Source organism: Notamacropus eugenii, chromosome 3 (assembly GCF_028372415.1).
Source record: "Notamacropus eugenii isolate mMacEug1 chromosome 3, mMacEug1.pri_v2, whole genome shotgun sequence".
In the NCBI taxonomy this organism is placed as follows: Eukaryota; Metazoa; Chordata; class Mammalia; order Diprotodontia; family Macropodidae; genus Notamacropus; species Notamacropus eugenii.
Window position 1 is genome coordinate 468,569,281 of NC_092874.1, and position 13,324 is coordinate 468,582,604.

The following is a 13,324-nucleotide window of genomic DNA, read 5'->3' on the forward strand; positions in this document are numbered from 1 at the left end:
CGTAGGCCCTTTTTTCCTCTTCTACGTTACTTGACTTGGCGATGTCATCATCTCCCATGGATTTAATTACTGTCTCCGTGCTGATGATGCTCCAGCCTCTGCTGACCTCTGGTCTCACATCTCAGCTGTCTCAGACATCTAAAACTTCATGTCCAGTAGATGTCTGAAACTCAGCCTGTGTAAAGCAGAAGTCATGATCTTTCTCCTGAAGTCTCCCCCTCCCCCCATTTCCTATCACTGTTGAAGGGACCACCTTCCTCCCAGTCCCTCAGGCTCAAAACCCAGCAGCCATCCTCTGCCCCTTTGAATCTCTTTTCTCCCACATCTAATCTATTGCCAAGGCTTGTGGACTTCCCTTTTACACCATCTCACTAATATATCTCCTCCTTTTCTCTGATGCTGCCCTCTCTCTGGTACAGGCGCTGATACCTGGACTATTGCAGTAGCCTGCCTGGTGGCTCTGCCTACCTCAGGTCTCCCCACTCCGTTCTCTTCTCCATTCAACCAATAAAGTGCAGGTCTGACCATGTCTGATGTTCCTCCCCCCATTCAGTAAATTCCAGTACCTCTCTGTATCTTCAAGGATCAAATATACAGTCTGCTACACAGCATTCCAGGTAGATCCAGTGACACTGGCTGCTTGATTGTTCCACAAAAGAGATACTTCATCTCTCCCCTCCAGGCATTCTCTCCGGGCTGTCCCCTATGCCTGGAATGTTCTCATATTAGGTATTAAGCACACAGTAGTACTTAATAAATGTTTGTTGATTGATTGGTTAACAAATAATGGATCCTTGTGAAATCCTCCTATAGTTTTTAAACCTTAAAACTACGACTGATTAGATTGTGTAGATGTGATAGGACAATGCACAGCCCTTTATGGGTAATACGCGTTTTTCTTCCTGCGGTTGGTGTATACTTTATTTCTGTGGAAACGCTGTCTTGTCTTACCATATTTTCACAGAAATCAAGATGATCCCTCATTATCCTCGTTAGGTAAGTAAGTGGCACAGACTAGATCCGTTTGGCCTTCTTAGACTTTTGGTCCCACGATCCTATTGACGTGATCTCCCACCTCTTAGGATAACCTGACATTTTGTTGATCTCATTCTTAGATTGTCTCATCTTCTGGTTATTTGTCTTCATATCTTCTCTCAGGCTATAGATTCTTTTAAGCATGTTGTAGGTTTTATGTGTCTTTGTGTCCCTGACAGAGTCTCTTGTATATACTAATTACTCAGTAGCTCTTGAATGAATAAATGAAATTAGAGAAAATATGCAATATTTCCTTAAAGGGGAATCAGAGACTTTGGGTTCAAATCTCAGCTCTTCCACTTACTACTGGTGTGACCTTGGGCAAGTCATTTTTCTCTCTCTGTGTCTCTGATTCTTCATCTAAAAAATCATTGAATTGGACCAGATGACTTCTGAGTTTCCTTGTAGCTTTAAGTCTCTCTTCCTATTTTCCTAAATAAAAATAAATTTGTTTGTGAATTCAGATTTGTAATTCTGAAAATTACAGATTTTCTCTTCAGTATACTAAGTTTTCAGAGTTTAGAAAGGTGGTGATACTTTCTGAAAGTAATAGTTTCATTTATTCAGGAAAAAAATCAGTAAAAATATGGGTAAGTTCTCTTCATTAAGCTAATATTAATTCAGTATTTCATATAGGATTCCTGTAATGTTAGAGGCAAAAGAATCTTGGAAGTTCCCTTCCCCAGTTTTACATGGAGGTCAAGAGAGGGAGAGTTACTTACTCAGGGTCACCTGGTTGGTTAGGGAAAGAACTGAGCCAGTGAAAATCTGTAGATTTCAAAACATTGAGGTTTTTAATTTGGTTGCATTCAGTTCGTTGTTTTGTTTTAGAGAAAGAAAATGCAGGTGAAATTTTTGTCTAACCTCTTTGGCCTTTTATACTTTAGTACTTCAAGGATGTATGATTTTGTTAGTGTAGGTGCTCCCTCCACCAAGGGATGATCCACATGTCCACACCTTTGTAAATCGTTTGATGAATTGATCTGACCAGCCAAATGCATCCCCTACTGGGCAGCCTTCTCACAGTGAACCTATCCACATTGGCTAGGTTGGTTTTCACAAATTAGATAGAGCCTCCCAGCATGTGTTGGGTTTCACTGCTGTTATCTTGGAAGAGCTAGGATATCCTCTACATGATGCTGAAGCGTTGGAAGTAGAGAAAGTCTTTTTATGCCTTTTGTAAATTAATAAAAGTGATTCTTTACATACTTGTATGATTCACACATGTAGACTTGCAGGCAGTTGTATGGGTAGCTAAAACAAGACTCCCCTGCAGAAATGGATTTCACCTTTATAAGAATTTGTGATGCTGTTGGGGTGGGCATTGAATCTAGCAATAGAGACTTCTATCACCCTCTAGTTATCTCCTAGTTCATTAATACTACTGTCCCTTCAGAAGGATGGTCTGGATAATTTCTATTCATCATTTGATGATCTATATTCTGGGGAACAGAACTTCCCACTTAGGTGGGAAGGTGCTTAGATGAAAGACAGTCTTTTGTCAGGTCCATATTTAAAGCTTTTTATCTGAATAAGACCTAAGGGAGTTTACGACCTTCAAACATGGCCTTTGAGCGTTCCAGTGACTTCCTGTGGCCTAGGATCAAATATAGACCTGGCTCCTCCACATTCTCTCGGATTCAGTGACACTGGCCTCTTTGTTATTCCATCTCCCCACTCTGGGCATTTTTTAAAAAAAGATATTATTTTATTTTTAACTTATGAAATAAAACAAGCATTTCCATAACAGTATAATAAAAAAAGTTAATTGCATGTGAAACTACAAATCTATTACGTACAACTTGTTATTCCTTCTAAATATCTATTAAGCTTATCATATAAATTTCTTCTTTTCCTTCCTTTTTTTCTCCCTTCCCTCCCACCCCAGCCTGCAGATTGCTTCATTAGACACAAAAAAGCATATATATGTGAAATTAATTTATACATACTTCTATTTGTTAGCTCTTTCTCTGGATGCAGATAGTATCTTTCTTCATATGTCCTTTATTTTTAATTTGTGTATTTATAAACAGTCAAAATGACTTATTCACTCAAAGTCATTCTTAAAGCAATATTGCTGTTACTGTATACAGTGTTCTCCGGGTTCTGCTCACTTCTCCCTTCCCCATTTCTTGAAAGTCTTTCCATGCCTCTCTAAGATCATTGAGCTCATGATTTCTTGTAGCACAGTAGCATTCCATCACAACCATAAGCACAGCCTGTACAGCCCTTCCCCAATTGACAGGGATTCCTGCGATTTCCAGTTCTTTGCCCACGGCAGAGAAAGCTGCTATAAATATTCCATTCACATTCAAAGTTATAATTACTAATTGGGAATTTCCTTCCATCTTATGTTTACTCAGTATTTTTTTTCTCATCCTCTCTTTCGCCTTACCCCTTTTACCTTATCTTTCCTCCCCACTCCCCATCCCACCCACCCTTCCAAAAGTCTCCCTTCCTACACCCCCAGTCTCAATTCACACACCCCTCCAAAAGTCCCTCTCTCATCCTCTCCCTCTACCCTCCCAAATCCTAACTACAGACCCCTCTAAAAGTCACTCCCCTCCCCTGTCCCCTAGCTTTCTCATTTCTCTACATATTCGGAAGACTTCTACCTTTCCCAGTGTACACATTTTTGTTTCCTCTTCAACCCAGATGAGAGTAAGGTTCCAACATTACCAGCCATCCACTCTCACCTGCTTCCTCTGTATTACTTCTTCCTTTCATATCCCATTTTTATAATCTAATTGTTCCCTTTTACCTTTTCCTACCCAATTTTGTTTTAGAGGATCACCTCATCATATATAACTCAGCCCCAAACTTATTTTTCAAACTACCTTAATAATGATGATAGTTTTAAAAATACTCATAACATTTTCATATATATATGCATATATATGTACATATACATATGTATGTATAAAATAAGTAGACAGTTTGACCTTAATGAGTGCCTTATAATTAGTCTTTCATGTATTCTTTATATTTTTTCTGTATCTTTTATATTGAGTTTTCCATTGAGTTCTGATCTGTTTGCTACAAACACCTGAAAGTTTTTCAGTTTGTCAACTGCCCTTTTTTTCATTCAGAATTATATTCAACTTTGCTGGATAAATTATTCTTGGATGCAGCCCCAGCTCTTTTGCTCATTAAAATATAATGTTACAAGACTTATGGTCTTTTAGAGTAGAAGCTTGTAGGTCTTGTGAAATTCTGGCTATATTTCTGAAGTATTAAAATTTTTTTTCTTGTTCCTTGCAATATTTTCTCTTTAACTTGGGATTTTTGAAACTTGACTATGAAATTCCTGTGAGTTTTCCTCCTGTGATCTCTTTTAGGTAGTAAATGGTAGGTATTTTTCTATTTTCTATTTCTACTTTACCCTCTTCTTCTAGAATTACAGGTCAATTTTCCTCAATTTCTTGTAATAATGTATCCATGTTATTTTTTAGTTATAGCTTTCAGGTTGCCTGACTTCTTACATTGTCTCTCCTTGATGTGTTCTCCAGATCAGTTGTTTTTCTAATGAGATGTTTCAGATTCTCTTCTATTTTTTCTAGTATTATTATTTCTTGGTGTCTTATGACATCATCCAGTTCCTCTTGCCCAAGTCTAGTTTTCAGGGAATCATTTTCTTCCTTAAGAATTTTTATCTCTTTTTCCAATTGGTTAATTTTCCTTCCATCATTTTTTTGGATTGCTTTCTCCCCCCTAATTTTTCCTTGAACTACTTTATTTTTGAATTCCTTTTTAAGTTCTTCCAAGAATTCTTTTTGGGCTTGTGACCATGGGATGTTTTTTTTTTGGGAGTTAGAGTGGTTTCTTTTAATCTCATTATCTTCCTCTGAATATGAATCCAAATATTCTTTTACACCAAAGTAGCTGTCTATGGACAAATTCTTTGTCATTTGTTTGCTCCTTTTCATTTTTATTTTGTTTTAAGTAGCTTATTATTATAATTAGATTTTAATCCCGAGTTGTGGGTACTGTTACCCGAAGCCTCAGGTCCTCCTTCCTGTTATTTTCTGAATTCTGTCCATGGTTTCAACCTCAGGGATTCCTCTCTTCCCCAAAGCCACATTTAGGGCCCCCAGCAGCACTTTTCCAAAAATGTTCTTGCTCCCACACCACTACTCACCACACTCACTGGTGTGTGCTTGCTGCTTGCAAATAGACATTTGCATACTATAAAATGCTTAGTAGTCTTTTTGTGGTGTAAGCCAGCCACAGCCAGGGATCACGTGTAGTTAGCACTGGCTTCTGGCCATTTTCTCTGGGTGTCTCACTTGTCTGGAATTCTCTTTCTCCTCATTGCCATGCCCCTGGCTTCCTTCCAGTCACAGCCCAAATCCCACCTTTCTCAGTCTTCCTGATGGTTAGTGCCTTCAGATTTTCTGCCAAGATCTTATCTGTACATAGTTGTTTCCATGTTGTGCTCCCCCAGTGGATGGTGAACACTCTGAGGGCAGACTAGGTTTCGCCCTTTTCTTCATCTCAAGTGGTTCCCAACATCACAGCATTTTTTCCTTCCTTTTTTCTGATCTGGCATTTACATCAGTGACCTATTCTGGAACAAGCACTGTACCTGGGCAACCTGCCTCCTCTTACATGTTAACATTTAGTTCATCTTATTTTGGGGGCTGTCATACAGTGATGAGAACTGAGTTCATAGCAGAGAGACAGAGAGAGAATGAGAGCATACGCACCCGTTTTTTGGTTTTTTTTTTTTCATTTAGTGAGTTCTGCTGTACCAAGATCAGGGGCCCAGTTGTTATAATTTCATGGAAGCAATGTTTTAGGGGAGAATTATCCATTGGAATAGGATGAAATAGTGAGAAGCTAGGGAAAAAATGTCCCAGATTTCTGATTGGTGAATGTGGACAGTAATAGTGATATGCAGCAGAAATCCTTAAGCCTCAGCAGCCAAGTGGTAGTGAGAGAGTCATACGCCAAAGAAGGTGGTCTGGGCCATCTGTGTGTGTGCCAAGAGCTACTGGCTTATAGTCTGGGCTTTTGCTGTCATCGTTTTTAATATCATGTAATGTCTGTGTTTTTCCCAAATCTGTTCATTACATAGCAGTATAGTTAGATGTATTAATATAAGATCTGACTATAAGATCATTCTGTCATTCTTTTGTCCCCTCCCCAAAAGATGCAATAAAACATTGAGATACATTTTAGCTGAACTGAGAAAATCAAATGGATTGTGTCCATTCCCTAATGACAATTTTTGTAATCATTACAGATATTTAAACAAAACTGACATTTTGTGCAATGATATGGAAAGTAATTTGAGAATAGAAGATATAATATCAGATAAACTAATGATAAAAAAATTAACTATTAACTCTTCCTAAGAATGTACTTTTGCATTTGTTTTCAGAAACTTTTTAGATACTTCTTCATTTCTTGGTTTTGTTTCCTTGTGATTCTTATCAAGAGTTCCACTCTAGCAAAGTGATCGGTGACGTTTCCTAAAGAAATAATCTTCTTGTCCTAGATGTGAGCGATTACTAATTGCTGCTGAGGTTCCCTAGAAGAGCTCTGTGATTCTGAATGAATGAATGAATGAATGATTTATTTGGTATAAAACGAGACTCAGTTGTGAGCTGAGGATTGCTCGCTTTCTTGTATTTTTATTCAGCGTGCTGTGTGTGTTGGGTAAATCTGTAATTCATGATAGTAGCTGATGAATTTAAATATTTTTTATTTTTAAAATTATTCATTTTTTTGCATGAAAAATATGCCCTGATGAAATGGATCTAGAAAGGTGTAATGTGAAATGACCAAATTAATTCTAACATCTTTAGTAACATAATCCCAATGTTTAGCTGTACAGGGTAAAAGCCACTAGTGTTTAAGTTGCAGATTTGATTTTAAAACTAACTTATGTATTGCATATATGTTTTCATTTAACATTTTTCACTTCTGTTATATTTCAACTTTACATGAGAATAGCAGCAACTTTGTAACAAATAGTCTTCTTAAGAAATAACTGACTGTCCCTATGTTACGATAGAGGAAACAAAGGTTGAACCTTCTAAAGTGTTACAAGATGCTTGTTAGAGGTACTTCTTTTTTGAACTTTAGACTCTTGTGAAGTTTATAGAATAGGAAGGATACAGACTTATTTTGCTCTTTTATATAAAATTCAAGAATATTTAAGGGCGTAATATTCAAGGGCATACTTAGCTTAATATGCACATGTCTTAACTACAGAAGAAGAGCCTCTTTATTTGAGATTGAACATGGGAAAGTTCATTCCCTAGAAGTTATGAACATTTGAAATTGGGATATTAAAATAGACATTTGCATACTGTAAAATGTTTAGTAGTCTTTTTGTGGTGTAAAATCACCATGGTGTAGTTGGTAACGTACAGGACTTGGGGTGCAACAAAATTGGATTCCCAGCCTACCCGGGACCCTTAGCTGAATGGGGGTAGTCAATGACTTAGCCTTAAGTCACTAACTTAGTGCTGAACGCCACTCCCTAGAACTTATCTCTTAAATTGTTACCTGCTTTGGATTCCCATGATTGGAGGGACTTCATAGTCCAGGCGTTCCTTATGCTGAGGAAGTGAACATTAGAAGCCTTTGTTTATGTAGTTTATCCCTCTGCATGGACTCCCCAGAGAGACTCTGAACACTTTAAACATGATCTCCTTAACCCTGATATCATTGTTGTGTGGCAGGTAGGTGGTAAATACTACTATCCCCACTTTGCAGATGCAGACAATTGAGGCTCCAGCCCCTGCACAGGGAGGAGAATCCTGATCTCCTGATTCCCCACTAATCTCTCCAAACTCCTCAGCACATGGAATTCTCAGGTAGGGAAATAGGATTTCACAGATGGCATTATCATTGTCTCCTTAAGGAGGGTACAGAGTCTTTCTCTGACAGCTTATGGAGTATTTTCCTTTGTTTTCATTGTCATTGTGCTCTTAGAGACTCCTAGTATGGATTCCTGCTACTGAGAGTTGGCATAATTGGTCTGAGGTTCTGAGGCAAAGGAAGAACAACGCATCATGAAAAATTGGATGCTGCCTTTATAGTATAGACATCATTTGGGGCATTATTTCATGATTTGGGTTTTTATCTGTACATAAACACTGGTTAGTTAATGCTAATAGCACCTCATTAGAATCCTCTTCTAGTTGGGACACAGTGTTCAGTAATAGGTCCAGTACAACTTCTTTAACATGACCACTCATGGGAATGCTGCTGAAACCTTGGATACAGGCATGAAGGAGGAGTCTGTGTCTGCCCTCACAAATGATCCAGGACATTCATCTCTAGAATAGGATAAGTCTGAGTGACTTCCTGGGAATGCATGAGGTCTATAATGCAGCGTAGGTTTCTTTTCATGGAGTCTTTATAGAATGTGGGCAGATTTTTATCCTTGAAGAAGGTGGTCGTTATATATGAGAAATTCTACAGATTAGTTTCAAGACTGCCCTGCTTGTCTGTCCATCATTACAAATTAGCTAATGTTCTCTGCATTAAAAAAAGAGAAAGATGTTTTTGGCATCATTATTACCTTTCTTTATCTCCCCACTCCCACAATTAACAAAGTATTAAAAAAAAACCAAAATGCTTGTTATAAATGAGTGTAGTCAAGCAAAACGAATCCCCACTTTTTCTTAAAGCAATGTAGAAAGGAGTTTAACGGTTCCCTACAGAACCTTCTTTTTGTACTCTTTTGGTTTAAGTTTAAGTTTAAAAAAAAAAAAAGATGGCCTTTATGTTTAAAATTACAGTAGATAAATTACATACAGAGAATCCTTGTGTTACCTAAATTTGAATTATGCAAATTCTAGTTTATGTAGAGAAATCTACATTCCCCCCAAACACCTCTGATAACTATATTGCACAGTACTGTGCTCTCTCTGCTCCTGCCCCTTGGCTCTTGCTCTGGGGCCTCCCACCCCTCTAACAACAACAAAAACTAACAAAAGCCCTCCACATGAAGACTGCCTTGCCATTGGCATTGCCAGATTGTGGGCATGGCTTCTCCTTCAAAGTAGGGAGAAGAGATTCTTGCTCTGCTTTGCTCACCTGGCTGTGTGTTTGGCTGGGCAGCCATGCTTGGGCACTGAATATCCATCCCCAGCTCCTGCTTGTCATCCATTCTTTCCTGTCTGTGTCCCTGTCTGCCCCCTGCATGTTCTTCCTGTCATCTCTGGCCAGGCACCCACAGGGCTAGCCCCAGCTCCCGAATGTTCCTCCTTTGCTCTTGCTTCTCTGTCTCTGGTCCCGTATATCCTTGCACTGTGTGCCGGCTCCTTCCCTCGGCAGACATGCTGCTCCCTTGCAGTCCACTTATGTAAAGTGAGAACTGTCTGTGTAGCCAAGATTCCAGTGTGATTTAGAAGTGAAATCTAGCACTGATATCACTTAATCCTAAGAGTTTATCAGATGATGCAGTGGCAGATGAGAATCTATCCAGAGGGCAGAAGGCGTAAAACAGCAAGCCCATCCCACTGTAGCTCATAGAGCATTGCTTAGTGGCAGCCTGAGGATGCCCCCACGCACATTCTGTATGCTGTCTTTGGCAACCAGTGGTGGACTTTTTCCAGTAAGAAAGGACTGGAGTAGAGCAAATTTTAGGTACCCAAACTGCCTGCTGCAGGCGTCTGTGTCTGCATGCTGCACATCTGCTGTCCTGAAAATAAGCTCGTTGGCCTACTCAGAGGCTTTTCTTGGAAGACAGATGCCCATATCCCAGCATGAATTTAGGGTTAAAAAGTTACCCTCAGAGCAGAGACAATTCTGACCAGTCAGATGCAATAGCTTGTTGTGGACGGTACATTAGCAGATTGTAGGAGGCCCTGACAACAGCCATTTTAAGTGAAAATCACCATGCATACTGTCAGTAAAAGCAGTGAGGAGTGAGTGGATTCATTTCTTTGTCTCATTTCTGTCACAAGCAGAAATGCCTTTAATTATTGAGGTGAATCGAAGGAATAAGCTAAGTGAAAAATTCAGATAAATGTGAAGACTTATATGAAGCGACAGAGTGAAGAAAGCAGAGGCCAAAGAACCATCCCTGTGGTGCCTTATGTCACTTCTCTTTACATAGACATACGTCTTTATATCTTCTTTATGTTACAGTGACATGAATGGAGATAAAACTAATAAGGGACAGAGCGCAGGCCCAGTAAAATGGCCAACACTATTATAAAGTTGAAGCACATAGCCTTTCTTTTTAAGCTCTAACACCTGAATGTGAGGTGGACAATCATTCTGGTGGGAGCTTTGATAACAATAAAGTCACAATCACTTTACTAGAGGGTTTTCTTTAAGTTGCAGAGCAAATCTGTGTTGAGTATGTTTTTGGAGATGCACATTGACAAGCGTCTACTGTCAGGAGGAATGTATAAAATTTTTAAAAACTAAAGTGAAAAAACTATTGAGGTAATTTTCCATTGACTAAAAATATGTTTGTAATATCAATGTTAAGATTTTAACATGTAAATTGAAAATTAAGGCTGTATAAAGTTTTAGGTTGTTCTAGGTATAAGTCTTGAGAGACATGTAAAATATTTCACCTTTTTTCTACACAGTTTATTAAATAATAGAATAAAAGCTTATAGGAAGTTGGCATGTGGGCAGAAGGCTCTTTGAAAAACTGATTTGGATTATAGGTAGTTAATTCTTCCCTAAGAAAAAAGAAAACTGGGGACCGTTAGATGTTCAGACAGATAGTTCCTTGGCCATATTGTTGTTTTACTACAAGCACTAGAACACCATAATTTCCGAAGAATCACGGTTACCAGTGACTGAAGGAGAAATTGGAGACTGATGGTGAAGGCAAGTAGGTGTGAATATTTCTGATTATGAGGAAAAGTATAGTCAGAAAAGGAAGGGAGCCAGCTGTATAGTGAGGAGGATAAAAATTGGTCGTCTGAATGTTGCACTCTTAGCCATGAAATATAAAAAGACCTAGAAAGAAGCTACTGTTCTGTTGGCTGGATAGTCTGTGAGATCTCTTTAAGGACGTAGACAAGAATCAAACAAAATGGGAAGGCATATATGGGTTTTGATCTGGGCTGTTGGAGGAGAATACCTACATCACTTGGATCGGTGACTCACTAGAGTATCAAAGGGGAGGTCCGACAGCTAACAAGTAGATAAATGCCGGTTTCCAGGTCTGATTTCGGGCATTGTAGAACAACAGCTTAATAATTTGTCTGGAGCAGAAAGGCCAGATGAGCACATTGCAGCGGCAGCACTCTTGATTAAAATGCAATTGAGGAGTATTAAACAAAGTGAATAAAAATCCAGTAGAATGGAGGTCTGTTTTACTGAGTCAGTACTCAGCCCAGGGATTCTTTAAGTACGTTTTGTGGGCCTCATTTCTGTTTGTGAGAAGAAGAGATACGTTGGGAAATGTACGTAATATGAAAACAAAAAAATATGAATAGTTATTTTTAAAAATTTATAGGAAAAAGTAGTCCTATGGACACATCCATAATTATTGATATTCTCTGGGTTACTTATTCAGGAAGAATTAAGTTTGTGATATTATCCAAGCCATTAGTATGCCCTCCCCCTCTTTTTAGACATACTGAGCAGTGTCCCACCATGCCCTCTGAACTGGGTTGTCTCCAGCATAGACCTCACCAGGGCATCTTTGTCTAAAGTGACTGCTCTTTGCTTCTTCACTTTTTCTAGGTCTAGGGCAAAGGTTCTTGTAAAGAGGCTTGAACATTAAGCTAAAGAGTTTGGATTTTATCCTTTTATTACTGGGTCCATTTGTTTTTTTAAAAAAAATAGTTTTATTTTATAAAAATATATTTTTATAAGCTATATTTTATAAAAATACAAAACTATTTTTATAGTTATATTTCAGTATAATTGATTTTTCTTGGAATTTTATATGTATTTTCCTTGATATATTTAAAGATATTTTGAGGAAGGGTCCATAGGCTTTACCAGACTCTCATAATATAAAAATGGTAAAGAACCCTTGGTCTAGAACAGAGGTGTTAAACCTGCTGCCTACACTTTGATATTTTTCAGATTGTAAAGTTTCTTGACAGGCATCCATGGAGCATCATCTGATGTTAAAGATGGTTTCACATATGTGGGATCAGCTTGGATCATTGAAAGTACTGTATCATTTCCTTCATAGAGCAAAACTCCTCAGTTCAGCCCAATCAAAATGCTGAACAAAATAACTAATTATATAATGCAACATAGATAATGTCAGTTTGTGGTTTTCTAAGTCAGTATGGAATAATTGCTGTTTAAATTTGACACTTTTGGTCTAGAGGGTTACTTTGTTAGCTACCTGATACTTTAGGTGGATGAAGTGGAAAAAAAACAAAATAGAAGATTGGATGAATAAGACCATTGGAGGTTGCTTTGGAGATATAAAAAGAGCAGGAAAACTTTAGATATTTTTTAAAAATGGCAAAATGGTATCCCCCTTCACCTTCTCCCAAGACATATAGCCCTGATCTAAAATCTCTGTGCTTCATGATGCAAAGTGGCTTCAACCCAACCCTTGTTTCTCTTGTGGACTTAACCCCGGATCAAACAATGCTTCAGTTTATGATTTTCCACTTGTAGATTGCAGCCTATCTATGTCTTCTCATCTGGTATAGCTCATGTCCATAAAGTCTCTGTAAAGAGGTCCCTCTAGCATTCAATGCAGCTTCCACTAGGTCTTTGACACCATGTGAATGAGTGCCATTGGCACACTGATGTCTTGTCCTTCATTCTTTACATGATTGACCCCTCCCCTCATCTCCCCCCTCTCCCTCCCCACTGCACCCCACTTCTGATCCCAAATTTGAACAAAATATTTTGTGCTTCTTGCACACAATTCATTGTTGGTATTAAACTGCAGCCTACCTAGGCCCACCATATGCCCCTCTGTCACCCTTAGGGTCATCTATGACTTGGATTTTTGTCAGATTGTTAGATTCTTTTTTTTTTTCCGTGATAATAAAAAATTTATTTTTTAAAATTTACAGATCTTTTCTACTTTTCTTTTTGTTTGTTTTTTTAAATAATTTTTTAATGTTTAACAATCACTGCCATACAATTGAGATTTTATCCCCCCACACCTATCCCCCACTACCCCCCTCCCTGCCCATGACTGCATACAGTTCTGTATAGGTTCTACATATACTTTCCTATTGAGTACATTTTCACTATAGTCATGCTATGTAGTTGGACTAAAATAAATGGAAGAAATCATATAACAAATCAAAACATGATACACAAACACATACACATACACAAACATGATCTGCTACATTTTGCGAATGACTTCCATATT

General features: G+C 38.3%; 1 protein-coding gene across 1 annotated transcript in view; it reads left to right on the forward strand.

The window, feature by feature from the left end:
• The window catches only part of DPY19L1 (dpy-19 like C-mannosyltransferase 1), a 123,161-nt gene that overhangs the window by 50,415 nt on the left and 59,422 nt on the right, over positions 1-13,324 (forward strand). The window lies entirely within an intron of this gene.